Here is a 5199-nt window from a genome sequence, read left to right as displayed (position 1 = left end):
CGTCCAGCCAACTAGAGTACACGAATGGGTCTTGGGCTCCAAAAGCCCATATCGGTGATGTCTCTTTGAATGGTTCGCGCGCTGAAATTTGTTGATGGCCCTGCACTGAAATCTGCAGCAATTTGCGGAAGGGTTGCACTTCTGTCACGTTGAACGATTCTCTTCAGTCGTCATTGGACCCGTTCTTGTAGTATCTTTTTCCGGCCGCAGCGATGTCGGAGATTCGATGTTTCACTGGGTTCCTGTTATTAACGGTACACTCGTGAAGTGGTCGTACGGAAAAATCCCCACTTCATCACTACCTCTGAGATGCTGTGCCCCATCGCTCGTGCGCCGACTATAACACCAGGTCCAAACTCACTTATATCCTGATCAAATGGTTCAAATGGCTCTGAGCACTATGGGACTTAACATCTATGGTCATCAGTCCCCTAGAACTTAGAACTACTTAAACCTAACTAACCTAAGGACATCAGACAACACCCAGCCAGCACGAGGCAGAGAAAATCCCTGACCCCGCCGGGAATCGAACCCGGGAACCCGGGCGTAGGAAGCGAGAACGCTACCGCACGACCACGAGCTGCGGGCTATATCCTGATCAGGAGTAACAGATCTAACAACTGCGCCAGACACTTGTCTTATATAGGAGATACCGACCACAGCGCCGTATTCTGCCTGTTTACGTATCTCCGTATTTGAATACGCATGCCTAGACCAGTTTCTTTGGCGCTTCAGTGTACAATTATGATAAATTTGTAGTTGTTCTTTCATTATGGTTTGAGCTGATGTCTCATGGAAAATTATGTGGTCAGCCCAAGATACATGCCACGATTCCACAACCATACACCATCCGTACCAGTCACTCGTAACTTTACAGCCAAAAACTTTGACTCATTATAATAGCAATCCAGAAATAACTATTGCAATGGCACAGAATCTTTTCATACGAATAAACCTGATTAATAACTTTTTTAGGTTCGATGAATGAGCTTTAATGTCTCTGGGAAAATTGTTCTTCTTTCCAACAATAAAAACTGAAATATTCATCCTCAAACAAATCACGTACTTATACCTATGTATTAACTCTTACTACTACTAATCTTCACTGTCATCTTCTAAACTCAGAAAGCTATGTACACAAGTATAATTAAATATATCACGTCATCTGTGAAGAAAATATTAATACACAAATTAATAAAAATTATCTCTTGAAGTTCTCTGGAAAAAAATTCATGACTTACAACTAAGAAGCATTTACATAAATAATGTATACACACAATTAAGCCCTATTTGGACGTTCCACTTATCAGGCGTAGAATTCCTTTAGGTCTTGATCAGGATGCAAACCTTTAATATGACTGGTTCCGGGGTATCCCAATAAATATGCACTCGGATGTTCTATCCTGAGTTTTGTTAAAGGTCATACATATAAAAGTTGCCACTTTTTATTCCACTCGCTTAGCAGTGACGATCTGGGGTGCCTTCTCAGTAGCACACGTATACTAACCATTCTCAGTATCTTACATTCATGCACGAGTATTTTCGTTTTGGCTAAGTTAACCAGGGCCATTCTAACGTTCTATTCCCACTCATTGGTTTCTATTGGAACTTTTACAGTTAGATCGTATCCCCCCTTTTATACATCAGTTCAGAGGGTGTGTAATGTGTCATCATATGTGGAAGATTATTTATGATCTCAAGATAATCAATCTGTATAAGACGGTAGTATCTGTTCCCGAAAGAACAGTTACCGTGGATGACCATGCAGCTTTGCTAGAAATGAAATGATAATTAAATGGACATCCTAGCTGCAAACAGGCGATGATGTACTTCATTGGGGACATGTTGAAAATAGATAGAGCGTCTGCCATGTAAGCAGGAGATCCTGGGTTCGAGTCCCGGCCGGGGCACACATTTTCAACATGTCCCCAATGAAGTACATCATCGCCTGCTTGCAGCTAGGGTGTCCATTTAATTATCATTTAATCAATCTGTGCCATATGTTTTGCATGACAGTAGGTTCATATGATTCCGTTGAGTTCTCTGAATAACTGTACAACTGAATTTCCCTCGGGATGGTACCGGGAAGTTAATATCTGTCGGATATCTGCTTGATTTATTGCATTTCACCAAGAAAAGCATGTGAAATTAGTTGCGTTATCAGATAAAACTGCGCAAGGTTTTCTGAAGCACAGAAAAAAGTCGTCGAATTTGTCTTTTCAGTATAGGTGGACACATTGCTGTTTTCAGTGGAAAGATCTTCACATATGTCGTAAATATGTCGAAAAAAGCAGCAATGTGCTTGTAGCCACCTCTAGATCTGCAATTGTGAGTGGCTTGCTTGGAACGATCGAATGCAGCAAACCCTTGCTACCTCGAAATGATAATTAAATCGAGACCCTACGCTGTCGACAGGCGTTGATATACATCAACGGGGACAGTTGAAAAAGTGTGCCCCGACCGGGACTCGAACCCGGGATCTCCTGCTTACATTGCAGACGCTCTAACCATCTGAGCCACCGAGGGCACAGAGGATAGCGCAACTGCTGGGATTTATCCCTTGCAAGCTCCCTGTGAGACCCACATTCCCAACTTAATGTCCACAGACAGCATTCGTAGTGCCCCTGCCCACTACACTCATTACTCGCGGCAGACAATCTGACCGAGTCCCGTAAGAGTTCGGGCAATGCGTGTGCATCCAGCACAGAAGTAGAAGGTCAATGGCCGGTTAGCCTTAACTATATATGGAGATGGTATCTGTTCTTTCGGACATGTCCGAAAGAATAGATACTATCTCCATATATACTTTGCTACCTCTATCGTTTGGTTTTGCCTTTCGGCATATCGAATGCCTTTTTTGTAAGCTTCTGGAATACATGCGCACCAATTCATACAATGCACATTCCTTCTGTGAAATAAAACATTACTCACTAGCTTGTTAAACTGATGCAGTCTGTAATCCGGTTGCTGTTGAAGTTTTTGAATCGCAATAGTCACTTTTGGTCTTGCTCTTGCAATGCAGACACACTTTTGAATAACAGTAAATGGTAATTCTGGTTTATCTGAATTTGCATTAACAAGACAGTGAATTCCTCATTACGATCATCCAAAACTGTTTCCTGATTTAGTCCTTCTGGTAGCCTTGATAGGGTACATGCAATAATATTATCTTTTCTTGTAATATATTATTTTGGATATTTTATTCTTGCAGAGATGTTATCCATCGAGCAAGTCGCACATGCAGTAGTTTATACAACTGAAGAAAGCTTAAAGCTTGATGATCATAATAAACAATCGTATGCGACCCATACAAATAGTATTTGAACTTTCGAAAGGCCCACACAATTACCAATGCTTCTTGCTCAGTTGTTGTATACGAGCGTTTGCGTGGTGACAATGATCTATTGGCAAGTGCAGCGGGACAAAGTGTTGGTGGTCCATCGATGATTCAGGTTTGGAATAAAGAAGCCCCTAATCCGATGGAGGATGTGTCCTTAAGTAAAATAAATTCAATTGACATGTCAGGGTGGCAGAGAATCTCTGAATTCAAGAGCACACTCTGAATATCGTCGAAAGCCACTTCACGTTATTCTGTCCATGGCCAGCGCACGTTTTTACTCAATAGACTCATCACTGACAAAGCGTTCAGCGACTGATATGGTACAAAACGCCTAAAAGCACGAATTTTACTGGAGTCGGACAGAGTCTCTTCTGAATCTGTAAGATGACTGAGAAACCTTATTATTTCCAGACCAAAGTGAGACGTCTAGAGATTTTCTGTTACTCCAGATTCTCACAATGTTTATGGTACTTGAGATAAAAGTGAAACATGTTCATTCCATATTGACATAACGATTAGTAGATCATCAACAAACAACTTGAGGCGACTTCGTAGCAAGTGTCCAAACACATTGTCCAGTGCAGAAATAAACACGCTGGAGCTCACATTGAGTCCAAATAGCAATACTTTAATGTGATAGCTACATACACCATCTGGAAAGGCTGTGTACTTACTGGAGGATTGTCCAAGGGCTATGTGCCAGAATGAAGGTCTCAAATCTATACTGGAGAAGTATGTAATGCCAATGGACTTTTGTATTAATTTGTGTGTTTTCTCCAGATGTGTGTGTGGAGCTGTGATGTTACTCACCATCTGGGAGTTGCATACCAAGTAAACCTTTTCACTGGGTTTTGGCACCACAAAGAGTGGGCTGCAGTGTGGACTACTCCTGGGTTCAATGACTACCCATTTAATCATACGACTTATCTCCTCTTCTACTGCATATTTTAGTTTCCCGGGGACTGGATAATGAAAGGTTGTGTGTGGGTAAAGGTCAAGATCACGTGATTGTAAGTAGCTCCTTTTCAAAAAACACTACAATGTTAGAAAATTTGCTTAGTCCTCTGCTCAGATGTTACATGCCCTGGTTCTTTTAATTTCTCCTATACTTGGTCAAGTAACTCTAGTACAGGATCCTCTCGCTTTGGATATTGCGGATTTCTGTGACTGTTATCCATTATTAATGGAAAAGGCACAGCTTGACAGGATCATTGTTGTTTGACCTCGGTCCTTAGTAGGTCTAGTTAGATCTCCTTTCCACAAATCTTCATAAAAATATTCCTTTTGACAAGTTGAATTTACTGTCCTTGTCACATATTGCCTCCAAACCTCAGACACAAACGGCTATTAACTTTATGAAGATTAATGGAAGGGAGGTCCAACTAGACCTAATAGGGGGCAATGGCATATGGAGACTAATGGAAAAGAGGTCCAACAAGACCTACGAAGGAGCAAGAGCAAACACAAGAGATACTGCTGAGGGGTGCCTATTCCATCAGTAACGGATAACAGCCACAGAAATCAGAGGAATTAGGGCTCATACAGAGGCATATAGACAGTATTTTTCCCTCACTCTGCGAGTGGACCAGGAAAGGAAAGGAATAGTAGTGGTACAGGGTAGCACCATACAGTGGCATGTGGAATATGTTGTAGATGCAGATATTAATTAATAAGAATGCGCATGACGGAGCTGCATTTCCTAGTTTCATATTCAACATCGTTTGCCTCATTACTGGTTGGGATTTATGTCCCACAGTTCCAGCCATACTACAGTTATGAACTGGTAACATAGGCAGTTCTCTCCTAGAGATAGCCTGTCGAAGAAGCTGGAGGAAACAGCGTTAACAATAGCCCCTAAG

The 5199-nt window shown here is 41.7% G+C and overlaps 1 non-coding gene across 1 annotated transcript; it reads right to left on the bottom strand.

Annotated features, from left to right (window-relative positions):
- Positions 1-2452: 2452 nt before the first annotated feature.
- Trnat-ugu (transfer RNA threonine (anticodon UGU)) lies at positions 2453-2527 on the bottom strand. Its single transcript has one exon. It is a non-coding gene; the product is annotated as a tRNA-Thr (tRNA).
- Between the last annotated feature and the right edge of the window lie 2672 nt (positions 2528-5199).

Source organism: Schistocerca cancellata, chromosome 1, assembly GCF_023864275.1.
Source record: "Schistocerca cancellata isolate TAMUIC-IGC-003103 chromosome 1, iqSchCanc2.1, whole genome shotgun sequence".
In the NCBI taxonomy this organism is placed as follows: Eukaryota; Metazoa; Arthropoda; class Insecta; order Orthoptera; family Acrididae; genus Schistocerca; species Schistocerca cancellata.
This window is presented reverse-complemented; position numbering and strand designations above follow the sequence as displayed.